This window comes from Sciurus vulgaris (genome assembly GCF_902686455.1).
Source record: "Sciurus vulgaris genome assembly, chromosome: 2".
In the NCBI taxonomy this organism is placed as follows: Eukaryota; Metazoa; Chordata; class Mammalia; order Rodentia; family Sciuridae; genus Sciurus; species Sciurus vulgaris.
In genome coordinates this window covers 52,564,680-52,577,187 of record NC_136462.1, presented here as the reverse complement: position 1 = coordinate 52,577,187, position 12,508 = coordinate 52,564,680, and the positions used below count along the sequence as shown (strand labels likewise).

Sequence of the window (12,508 nt, the reverse complement as noted above, 5' to 3'; positions counted from 1 at the left end):
AGGCTTTACATACCTGGGTCCCAGACTTTCTGTGACACTTTCCCACCAAAAGAGTGAGCCCTTCATGCATCCACAGTTAGAAACCCATTTGTTTTCAGAACTTCTCTTTCTGGATAAGCATGGGAGTTGATAGCAAAACGACATTATCAAATGTATGTGTGTTCTCTGCAGAAGAAATATAAACACAACTGCAGTTAACTAAGTCAAAAGACATAAGTTCTGTGGGGCCTCAGACTCTGACTTTCCATGACTTCAGGCATTTCAGAGTCCTAAGCTGTAATAGAGCAAATAATGGTAGCCTGGGAGGCTCTCAAGACAAATAGGGTGTCCTACAATCAACAGCCACCTACAGAGCAGCCATGGAGTACAAGACAGAATAATTAAGCCCTTAGGAGAAAAAAAAAAAAAAAAAAAAAAAAATGTGCTCTGAGCTCTCCAAAGAGGAAAGGGAAAGAGGAAATGAGAAAGTAAAAAAGGACACTGGGCAGGAACAAAAATCTCTCCCTGAGAGCTAGTTTAAGTGTATCCTCTAGAAACATCCATCGGAGGTACCAGAGCTTTTAAACACACCAGCCAGTAATGGAGTGCAAGAGAGGTCACTGCCAAAGATGAATGCAGTATCCATCGACCAGCAGAAATGGATGGTTTGTGTAACAGGAACAGATGGCTCTGCCAGGGCAGTCTCTCCCCTGTCCTTCCCGCCCACGTTTATAATGCTGTGTATAATGTCATGGGACAAAGATCAAAGAAGGAAATGCCAACCATGTGGGCAGCACATGAAGACCACCGGAAAAAAAATTCCTTCAGCCAGTTTCAAGTAAATTAGAGTTAATTCTCAGTTGCCTCGACACCCATTCCAGACCATCCAGACATGTCACCAACTGAAAAACACTTTCTTTTGTCTCTTCTCTCTCCAGTCTGTGTGGGCATTTAATTCCCACATAAGAAAAGAAAACCTTAAAACATAACCTGGAAAATCAAAACCACTATTCCTTTTAAGCAATTCCAAGCTAGATACACTAAAAAAAAAAAAAAAAAAAATCCTGGTTTTATCCTGAAAAGTTTAGCTGCCTGAAAACTACACTATTTTACTTATAACAAAAAAGAACACAAGAATTTAGAAATCTGGCAGAACTCTAACTTTTGCATTTCCATTGTAAAGCAACTTTGCTTTTTTTTTTTTTAAATCTCAAACTGGCTGGACTGTCCTTTATAAGAATGTAGCTTCTACCTATAGTTAAAAAGAAAAAAAAATGTCATTTCTTTTTCTCATTCTCTCCTTTCTATTAATCACTTTTTCTCTTTACATACTACATAATCAATAGGGACATGCCCATTGCCCTTCTAGCTGATTTCTGTTATCCCTCATTACCACCTTTGTTCCAATTCCCTGCTTCCCACCAGGTATTAAATCTTCAGACATTGAGTCTAAACTGTCCTTCCCTGCCTCTGTTGGGTGACTAGCCTATAGTTGTGTAATCAATTAGCTGGGCATCTGATCTCTGTTTCAAATGTCTGCTTAGAGGAAATTTAATTATGATTAATATCTTTTCATGACTTTGAAATTATATAGGCATGATTCCTTACTCAGTCATGCTTGTTGAAAATCATAAATCAATTTATTTTATTCCCCCTAGATGTAAGAAGGCCTTTCCATTTCTCACTGGATTTTTAACAATGTAAAAAAACCAGCAGACATCAGATGAAGACACTGACTTTCACTGGGAAATTCTTTCCGTAAGAACTTTGTGGTTGGGAGGTTTCAAAACAAGCTTTCAAATGCAATTTAAAGAAAGCTTTTATAATTACAAAAGAAAGAAAAGTATCCACGGACAACAGAAAAATTCAGATTGCAAGCATACTCTATTTCATGCAAGCAAAGTATTTCTGCAAAGCTGCAGTAAATCAAAATTTTTTTAAATCAAACATTTTAAATAAATTCAGAGAAATGGTTACTAATACATGTAATACTGGTGGCAAATCTTCCTGTGAGGCACAGGATCCATTTCTAATGAAAATATATACCTTTCAATTTAATGGTTTTAAGTTTGGATTTGGGTGCTTAGTTTCCCAAAAGCGGAACACGCATATGTGGAATTTAAAGTATGGGGAATGTGAAGTATCTGTGGAATTTAAAGTATCTGTCCTACCTTATCAAAAGTGTTTCATGACCCAAAATTAACCATAAAACCCAAGTGGCAAATTTTAGTCTTGGCCATGCCCCCTGCAAAGCTTTTCCTGCAGCAGGCACAGTGAGTCAACAGACCCAATACCAATTTCCTTACCTGTCTCAAGAAAACTTTTCCAAAACTTGAAGTAAGAAGATGGCTGCGTTCTTGTAATGTCACAGCGGAGCATTGCCTAATGGACACCATCTGGATTATTTAATTCTCTTGGAAAATACATCTTTGTTAGGTTTGCTATGCCATTTATTAGGGCTCTGTTCTGTGATGTTACCACTAACTTCGGGATTTGCATTCAGTGGAGATGCCAACAATTTTGTCTAAGAAGTTGACACCAACAGTTATGGTTTTACTGTCCTCTTGGACATGAACCCCTTTGTCTCCAACCTAGCAAACTTATTTTATCAAATTATTCCTCAAACTCTCCTTTGAACCACCCAACCTAGGCTGCTAGTTGTCCCATTAATGGATTAATATAAATATTGACACATATTCACTTTTTATCAGTAGGAGAGTCTTGTTTTAATTTCTTCAAAAATTGTGCTTTGACACCCACCTCTCCTTTCTTTCCTAGCCTCTTCTGGAGTTAGAGATAACCGTGTAACACAGCCCCGTCACTCAAATACAAGTCGACATCTGCCTGGAGTTACTAGGAAGGGTTCCGCTCCCCTGGTAAAGACGACAGGCGTAGCTGACATTATCCCTTTACTCTCTTTTCTGCTTGATTGTTGACAAACCTTCTGGAGTTGGGGTGGCCAATCTTGCTCCCTAAAGGCAATAAAGAACAAAAGAAAGAGCTGAGACCCTCAGAGATGCCTGACATGGGCCCATGAAATAAGAGTGGCAGTCATCAACTTTTAAACCTCCTCTGTGAAGAAAAAAAAATTGCCATTTGTTCAAGCCACTTGTGAGCCGGGGTTTTTCTTGCCTTGAACCAAACACGTTTTCAACTGATATAATTTCTTTAGCCTCCTCTACCCTCCCAATTTCATAAACTTCCAGGTCTTCAACCAGAAAGGCAAGTTCTTTCTGCTCAGCCTAAAATCAACAGCACAAAGAGCCCACTTTTCTAAAGATCATGGAGCAGGCTCAACAACGCTTTATAACAGTTTCTAACAATCAAATGGGTGTGGCTTCCCTGAGGGATGAGAATAAGTACCGTGCAAGCATTCACCTCCCGCTCCCAACACCAGAACTGGTGCATTATCAGCTAAGGAGACTGCCTCTTGGGAAGAGTGCTCCTTCCCAAAGATTTCAAGACCAGAGTAGGTCCCTAGGACAAGGACAGCAAACAGTAGTGGTCACAGTGGGCTCATCTCCCATTGCCCTCCTACTCTCCAGGACCCACCTGGATGGAGACTGGCCTGGCCTTTTCACGAGTTTGTGGTTCCAGAGGGTAGAGCCTCAGGGAAGTTTATAAGCAAAACTAACCAGCTCACAGGCAGTACTAAATGCACAACTAAACTCAGCTCAAACCTGTTGGCCTGAGTTCTGCCTTCTTCCCACACTCAGATAACTAATCATCTTTTCCACAGCTCTAGTTGTGTGCCCCAGGCATATTCCTGGCTTCTCATCAAAAGGAGAGTGCCAGTTCCTTCTCTTCTAAAGACAAAATATTTGCTCTGTGTGTATCTAAGAAAAAGCTTCACTTGATCTACGATATGAATGAGGTCTGAGCCAGTCTGCTGTCTGCCATGTGCTAAGAGAACAAGAAAGGAAAATAAGCAGAATTCCTAGGTGGGAACAGGAAAGGAGAGGAACACACATTCTTTGTCAGATCTAATACTTTAAAGCACTGTAAATGTCTTATTTCATTACATCTTCACAATGTCCTGTGCCAGGGGGATATTTATTATTAGTCCCATGTCATATGTGAATGAATTAAGACTGAGGGACAACACAGTCAAAAAAAAAAAGCCAGGATGTGAATCCAGACCGGTTCTTCCTGAGCCCTTGCTCTTGTATTGCAGTGTGACTTCTATCTCCTCTCCTCTGCCTCCATCCTTTGCTCCCAGACACACCTCACACACGTAAACACAGACACCTCACACACACACCTATTCCTTATTATCTTTTTTCTTTTTTTTTAAAGCAAATGACAAAGATCCAGTTTACCAGCTTTTTTAAACATAAGCTTAACATTACATATTTAAACAATTGTCAAAACTTTACTAAGCTGTCAGCATTCATGCACAACTAGAAAACATCCTTAAATTTATATTAAACCAGAAATGTATTACCATTAGTGCACTAATATCTTTCATTACTAAATACTGAAAAAAAATTATTTCTACAGGAGGCTGATCCTGGCAATGTTAGCTCATAGCAGGCTGACACTACTTGGCTCACATGTCAAACACAATGGAAAGCAGATCCATGTGAATACAATCTTGTTCTAGCACTACTCAAAGTCAAGGTTCACCTTGGATTACATTTAATAAAAAAGCAAAGTGCACACAGAGATTACAACAATTTTAAAGACAAAAAAAAAAAAAAAATGGTCCTATTGTGTGGTCCCAACAATAAACTCAGAAGTCTATGACAAATAGGGGCTCCGATGAGCTGTTTCTAAATACTTTTAGATTAGGTATAATTATACTGAAAGTCGAGTTCGTCTGAAATCTTCAAAAAAATGTTCCTGTTAATCCTCAAATGGTGCTTGTAATAGTTTAGCGTTTTTGTTAAATGCGTGCGTTGAATTACTTGTTATCCAAGCATAGCAGCTGCTCCTTACCATTTACCGTTAAGGACTTTAACTGGCCGTCTTCTTCAACTTCTACTCTTTCTTGACCATTCTCAACAATTCTTTTTGTAGTGATTTTTCTGCCATTTACTATTTTGGTAGAAGTTGATATAGATTTGAAGTTACCCATCCTGCTGCTGCCAAATGATGTAGAAGAGAATGAAGTAAGGCCACCGTGACCTAGTGACCCAACTGAAGTAAATCCTGTATCAAATGAAGAAAATCCACCTCCAAATGATGGAAATCCACTGAAAGCAGAGAAAAATGAGCCTGCACCTCGATTTCTGCTTCCTCAGAGACCCCTTTGATTCCCAAAAAAGTCTTCAAATGGGTCTTCGAAGAAGTCGATCGAAAACGGGTCCCTTCCACCAAAAAATTCCCTGAAGACATCATCTGGGTTCTGGAACGTGAAGCCAAACTCAAAAGGACTGTCAAAATGACTTCCACCTCCACCTCCACCATTTAAGCCTTCTTTGCCGTACTTGTCATGAATGTCCCATTTTTTAGCATCTGATAACACCTCATACGCCTCAGCTACTTGTTTGAATTTTCTCTCTGCTTCTTCTTTATTCTCAGGATTTTTGTCTGGATGCCACTTTGCCTTTTTTTTTTTTTTTTTTTGGCCAGATTTTTGTCTGGATGCCTTTTTTTTTTTTTTTTTTTTTTAAATTTTATTTTATTTTTTTTTTATTGTAAACAAATGGGATACATGTTGTTTCTCTGTTTGTACATGGCGCAAAGGCATACCATTTGTGTAATCATAAATTTACATAGAGTAATGTTGTTTGATTCATTCTGTTATTTTTTCCCTTCCTCCCACCCCTCCCACCCCTCTTTACCCTCTATACAGTACTTCCTTCCTCCATATTTGCCCCCCCCCTAACCCAAACTCTAACCCTAACACTAACCATTCCCTCCCCACCATTATGTGTCATCCTCCACTTATTAGCGATATCATTGGTCCTTTGGCTTTTTGAGATTGGCTTATCTCACTTAGCATGATATTCTCCAATTTCATCCATTTGCCTGCAAATGCCATAATTTTATCATTCTTTATGGCTGAGTAATATTCCATTGTATATATATACCACAGTTTCTTTATCCACTCATCAATTGAAGGGCATCTAGGTTGGTTCCACAGTCTGGCTATTGTGAATTGAGCAGCTATGAACATTGATGTGGCTGTATCTCTGTAGTATGCTGATTTTAAGTCCTTTGGGTATAGGCCAAGGAGTGGGATAGCTGGGTCAAATGGAAGGTCATTCCGAGTTTTCTAAGGAATCTCCACACTGCTTTCCAGAGTGGCTGCACTAATTTGCAGCCCCACCAGCAATGTATGAGTGTACCTTTCTCCCCACATCCTCGCCAACACCTGTTGTTGCTCGTATTCTTGATAATCGCCATTCTAATTGGGGTGAGATGGAATCTTAGGGTGGTTTTGATTTGCATTTCTCTTATTACTAGAGATGTTGAACATTTTTCCATATGTTTGTTGATTGCTTGTAGATCTTCTTCTGTGAAGTGTCTATTCATTTCCTTAGCCCATTTGTCCACTGGATTATTTGAATTCTTGGAGTAGAGTTTTTTGAGTTCTTTATAGATTCTGGAGATTAGCGCTCTATCTGAAGTATGATTGGCAAAGATATTCTCCCACTCTGTAGGCTCTTTCTTCGCATTGCTGATAGTTTCCTTTGCTGAGAGAAAGTTTTTTAGTTTGAATCTATTCCAGTGGTTGATTCTAGCTTTTATTTCTTGTGCTATGGGAGTCCTGTTAAGGAAGTCTGATCCTAGACCAACAAGGTGAAGATTTGGACCTACTTTTTCTTCTATAATCTGCAGGGTCTCTGGTCTGATTCCGAGGTCCTTAATCCATTTTGAGTTTAGTTTCGTGCATGGTGAGAGATATGGGTTTAGTTTCATTCTGTTGCATATGGATTTCCAATTCACCCAGCACCATTTGTTGAAGAGGCTATCTTTTCTCCATTGCATATTTTTGGCCCCTTTGTCTAGTATGAGAAAATTGTATTTATTTGGGTTTGTGTCCGTGTCCTCTATTCTGTACCATTGATCTACCTTTCTATTTTGGTACCAATACCATGCCGTTTTTGTTACTATTGCTTTGTAGTAGAGTTGAAGATCTGGTATTGCAATACCCCCTGTTTCACTCTTCCTGCTAAGGATTGCTTTAGCTATTCTGGGTTTCTTATTCTTCCAGATGAATTTCATAATTGCTTGCTCTATTTCTGTAAGGTACGTCATTGGGATTTTAATTGGAATTGCATTGAATTTGTATAGCACTTTAGGTAGTATGGCCATTTTGACAATATTAATTCTGCCTATCCAAGAACATGGAAGATCTTTCCATCTTCTAAGGTGTTCTTTAATTTCTTTCCTTAGTGTTCTATAGTTCTCATTGTAGAGGTCTTTCACCTCTTTTGTGAGGTTGATTCCCAAGTATTTTATTTTGTTCGAGGCTATTGGGAATGGGGTAGTTTTCCTAATTTCTCTTTCTGAAGATTCATCACTTATGTATAAAAATGTGTTGGATTTATGGGCATTGATCTTGTAACCTGCTACTTTACTGAATTCACTTATGAGTTCTAAGAGTTTTCTGGTGGAATTTCTAGGCTCCTCTAAATATATAATCATGTCATCAGCGAACAGGGATAGTTTGAGTTCTTCTTTTCCAATTCGTATCCCTTTAATTTCTTTGGTTTGTCTAATTGCTCTGGCCAGAGTCTCAAGAACGATGTTGAATAGAAGTGGTGAAAGAGGGCATCCCTGCCTTGTTCCAGTTTTTAGGGGGAATGCTTTCAGTTTTTTACCATTTAGAATGATATTAGCCATGGGCTTAGCATAAATGGCCTTTACAATGTTAAGGAATGTTCCTACTATCCCTATTTTTTCTAGTGTTTTGAGCATGAAGGGGTGCTGTATTTTATCAAATGCTTTTTCTGCATCTATTGAAATAATCATGTGATTCTTGACTTTAAGTCTATTGATATGGTGAATGACATTTATTGATTTCCTGATGTTGAACCAACCTTGCATCCCTGGGATGAAACCCACTTGATCATGGTGCACTGTCTTTTTAATATGTTTTTGTATGCGATTTGCTAAAATTTTGTTGAGAATTTTTGCGTCGATGTTCATTAAGGATATTGGTCTGAAATTTTCTTTCCTTGATGAGTCTCTGTCTGGTTTAGGTATCAGGGTGATATTGGCTTCATAGAATGAGTTTGGGAGGGTTCCCTCCTCTTCTATTTTATGGAATACTTTGAGAAGTATTGGAATGAGCTCTTCTTTAAAGGTTTTGTAGAACTCGGCTGAGAACCCATCTGGTCCCGGACTTTTCTTTGTTGGTAGGCTTTTGATGACTTCTTCTATTTCAGTACTTGAAATTGGTCTATTTAAATTGTTTATGTCCTCCTCGTTCAGTTTAGGCATTCATATGTCTCTAGAAACCTGTTGATGTCTTCGAAATTTTCTATTTTGTTGGAGTATAGATTTTCAAAATAGCTTCTAATTATGTTTTGTATTTCAATCCTGTCTGTTGTGATATTTCCTTGTTCATTCCGAATTTTAGTGATTTGGGTTTTCTCTCGTCTTCTCTTTGTTAGTGTGGCTAAAGGTTTATCAATTTTGTTTATTTTTTTGAAGAACCAACTATTTATTTTGTCAATTTTTTGTATTGTTTCTTTTGTTTCAATTTCATTGATTTCAGCTCTGAGTTTAACTATTTCCTGTCTTCTACTACTTTTGGTGCTGTTCTGTTCTTCTTTTTCTAGGGCTTTGAGCTGTAGTGTTAGGTCGTTTATTTGTTGAGTTTTACTTCTTTTATTAAATGTGCTCCATGAAATAAATTTCCCTCTAAGTACTGCTTTCATAGTGTCCCAGAGATTTTGATATGATGTTTCTTTGTTCTCATTTACCTCTAAGAATTTTTTAATTTCCTTCCTAATATCTTCTGTTATCCATTCATCATATAATAGCATATTGTTTAATCTCCAGATGTTGGAATACTTTCTGTGTTTTACTCTTTCATTTATTTCTAACTTCAATCCATTATGATCTGATAGAATACATGCTAGTGTCTCTATCTTCTTGTATTTGCTAACATTAGCTTTGTGGCATAATATATGGTCTATTTTAGAGAAGGATCCATGTGCTGCTGAGAAGAAAGTGTATTCGCTCTTGGTTGGATGGTATATTCTATAAATGTCCGTTAAGTCTAAATTATTGATTGTGTTATTGAGATCTATGGTTTCTTTGCTCAATTTTTGTCTGGAAGATCTGTCCAGTGGTGAGAGAGGCGTGTTAAAATCACCTAGTATTATTGTGTTATGGTCTATTTGGTTTCTGAAATTGAGAAGGATTTGTTTGACATACATGGATGAGCCACTGTTTGGGGCATAGATGTTTATGATTGTTATATCTTGCTGATTTATGCTTCCCTTAAGCAGTATGAAATGACCTTCTTTATCCCTTCTGACTAACTTTGGCTTGAAGTCCACATTGTCTGAAATGAGGATGGATACTCCAGCTTTTTTGCTGAGTCCATATGCTTGGTATGTTTTTCCCCATCCTTTCACCTTTAGTCTATGGGTATCTTTTTCTATGAGGTGAGTCTCTTGCAGGCAACATATTGTTGGATCTTTCTTTTTAATCCAATCTGCCAGTCTATGTCTTTTGATTGATGAATTCAGGCCATTAACATTCAGGGTTATTATAGAGATATGATTTGGTTTCCCAGTCATTTGGTTCATTTTTTAAATTTTATTTATTTATTTGTTTGACACAACTTGTTTCCTCCTTTATTTGACAATTCCTTTAGGATAATTCCTCCCTTTGCTGATTTGCTTCTTTGTTTTTCATCTCTTCCTCATGGAATATTTTGCTGAGAATGTTCTGTAATGCTGGCTTTCTTCTTGTAAATTCTTTTAGCTTTTGTTTATCATGGAAGGATTTTATTTCATCGTCAAATTTGAAGGTAAGTTTTGCTGGGTATGAGATTCTTGGTTGGCATCCATTTTCTTTCAGGGCTTGAAAAATGTTGTTCCAGGCCCTTCTAGCTTTTAGGGTCTGGATTGAAAAGTCTGCTGATATCCGTATTGGTTTCCCCCTGAATGTAATTTGGTTCTTTTGTCTCACAGCCTTTAAAATTCTGTCTTTATTTTGTATGTTAGGTATTTTCATTATAATGTGCCTTGGTGTGGGTCTGTTGTAATTTTGTATATTTGGAGTCCTATAAGCCTCTTGAACTTGATTTTCCATTTCATTCTTCAGATTTGGGAAATTTTCTGATATTATTTCATTGAATAAATTGTTCATTCCTTTGGCTTGTTTCTCTAGACCTTCCTCAATCCCAATAATTCTTAAATTTGGACTTTTCATGATATCCCATAGTTCTTGTAGATTCTGTTCATGATTTCTTACCATCTTCTCTGTTTGTTCAACTTTGTTTTCAAGGTTAAATATTTTGTCTTCAATGTCTGAGGTTCTGTCTTCCAGGTGTTCTATCCTATTGGATATGCTTTCTATGGAGTTCTTAATTTGGTTTATTGTTTCCTTCATGTCAAGGATTTCTGTTTGGTTTTTTTTCAATATCTCTAACTCTTTATTGAAATGATCTTTTGCTTCCTGTATTTGCTCTTTTACCTGTCGATTGGTGTGATCATTCAATGCTTGCATTTGCTCTTTCATCTCATCGTTTGCCTCTCTGATCATTTTAATTATGTACATTCTGAACTCCTTTTCTGTCATTTCTTCTGCCATGCTGTCATTGGGTTTTATTGATGTAACATCTAGATTTGTTTGCAGCATATTCTTTCCTTGTTTTCTCATATTGTTCAGGTATCAGTGGACCGCTGAGATATTGCAGATTTCCTCTATTGACTTACAATGTCCCTGAAGATTTCTATATATATCCCCCCTTAGCCTTCAGTAGGCTGAAGTCTTGGAGGAAGTTGATAATGCAGTGCTCCACAAGGAAGCTGCCTCTCTAGGAGTGGTGGCCTTCAGGTGGGGTATAATCCCTGCTAGTGGGCAGAGGTGCCTCCACTTGTTGACCAATGGTCATCCAAATGGGACCTAGGCTGCGGGCTGAGGCAAGGCCTGTTTGGGCCTGTGTCTCTGGTTTTACCGTCCTTGTGGGGAAACCTCACCCGGCAGGGAAGACTCACCCGGTGGGGAGGTCTCGCTGGTCAGTACCCTCCTAGAGGTTCCCCTCAATTTACAGCTACCGCCTGGGCTGGGCTGCCTTCCTCTGCAAAGTTCCCAGGGGCCCGGCCCTACCTCCTGGGCCTGGGAGCCTCACCCTTCGCAGATGAATCTCCTTAGGCTGCCCCTCCTCAGAGAATCTGCCTGCAGGCCTGGAACCTTTGCTCCGCCCTAAGCCTGTCTCTGTGCGGCTCTTCCACCCAGAAGCCTCCTAGATCCTGGGACCCTGCTCTGCACCTAATCGCCTGGCTATGCGGCCCCTCCTCTGAGCAGCCACCTGGGGCCCCGTACAATCGCTCTGAGACCCAGAGACCCACCACACGCCTCTTCCTCCAGACAGCCACCCAGTATTCCGGTGCGGTCACTAGGAGTCCAAGAAACTCACTGTGTGCCTCCACCTCCCACCAACCACCCGTAGCCCTGGGCAAACCATCACTCCGAGTCGAAGTGACCTTCCCCGTTCCTCCTCCTTCTCCAGATAACCCCCCGGGTGTTCAGGAGCGGTCGCTCTGAGTGGCTCTGAATCCACATGACCCACAGCACGGGTCCTCTGAGCAACCGCCCGGAGCTCTGGTATGGCCACTCAAGACCAAGCGACCCACCACACTTCTCCTCCAGGCAGCCCCCCTGTGTTCGGGCGCTGTCACTTTAAGTCCAAACAACTCACCACTCGCCTTCTCCTCTGAGCAGCCATCTGGAGCGCTAATGCAGTCACTGCGAGTCCAAACGACCCGCCGCGCTCCTCCTCCTCCTCCTCCTACCTGGATGCCTTTTTGATATCCTCGGGAGAGGCATGTCTCTGCACGCCTAGAACTTCTTAATAATCCACCATGTTTTAACAGATTGTTGGAACAAGTCCGAGGACGTGGTGGACGGGACGGGACAGGGCGGGCGGCCGGGTTCTTGCGGTCCTGCACGGTTGCGCTGGCGGCGGTGGCGGCAGCGGCTCCCCTTATTATCTTTTTCATACTCAACCTAAAAAGGAAAAAAAAAAAAAAAATCCAACTCTATGTAAAAACTCATTCAGGTAAATAAAATGACCTGTAAAATGGCCCATTTCTGACATTTCCCTGAAGACTCTTCAGGCCTTCAACAATCCCCATTAGACAACCCCTGTGGAACTCTCTCTGAACAGGACATAAGGCTATTACGTCCTATTACATGCATTTCTAATGTTCCCTTTGCCTCTTGAAATGACAATGTTTGCGTCGTCTTTGTTCTTTTCATCTCAGGTTTATACGGTGGCTGCTCCTTTCTTCCCTTTTGGATCCTACGTTTTCCTACCCTCTTCTTGATTTTCTTTCTTCCTGACTTTTTCTAACATATGTGTAGAAAATCTGAGTGGAAAGGAGTGGGTGGATGG

At 39.8% G+C, this 12,508-nt stretch overlaps 1 pseudogene across 1 annotated transcript; it reads right to left on the bottom strand.

Annotated features, from left to right (window-relative positions):
- Nucleotides 1–4,829: 4,829 nt before the first annotated feature.
- LOC306655072 (dnaJ homolog subfamily B member 6-like) lies at nt 4,830–11,977 on the bottom strand (annotated as a pseudogene). The gene is made up of 2 exons (XR_013766982.1): nt 11,907–11,977; nt 4,830–5,561 (listed from the first exon to the last, which is right to left on the bottom strand). The product of XR_013766982.1 is annotated as a dnaJ homolog subfamily B member 6-like (transcript).
- Nucleotides 11,978–12,508: the final 531 nt, after the last annotated feature.